The sequence below is a fragment of the Sinocyclocheilus rhinocerous genome, unplaced genomic scaffold (assembly GCF_001515625.1).
Source record: "Sinocyclocheilus rhinocerous isolate Xijiao unplaced genomic scaffold, SAMN03320098_v1.1 scaffold11, whole genome shotgun sequence".
In the NCBI taxonomy this organism is placed as follows: Eukaryota; Metazoa; Chordata; class Actinopteri; order Cypriniformes; family Cyprinidae; genus Sinocyclocheilus; species Sinocyclocheilus rhinocerous.
The window spans coordinates 1,226,732-1,227,067 of NW_015625587.1; positions in this window are offsets into that span (position 1 = coordinate 1,226,732).

A 336-nucleotide genomic window follows, 5' to 3' on the forward strand; every position below is an offset into this window, starting at 1 on the left:
CGGGACCGGTTCCAGAATTAAATCAACATATTTTATGTTCTGTCCATTGACAATCACTGCTATTTCGAGAGTGAATCCTGCATAAATATGCGGATGTCATTCCCGAAACTTTGCAGGGCTCACATTGTGAGCACACTGTATGTGTGATTGCCTATGTGTCCGAAAAATTAAAGTTTAATACAAATTCTGAATGGATTATACCCTAGAAAGTGCGCAAAGCGCGCTCCCTTTATCACTAAAAAGCGTCACTCATCTTCGTTCATCGCGATCTTACAAAGTTCCGTTATAATCAATGAATCTCTCTATACTGCACAATGAGTCTTTTATTTACATCGT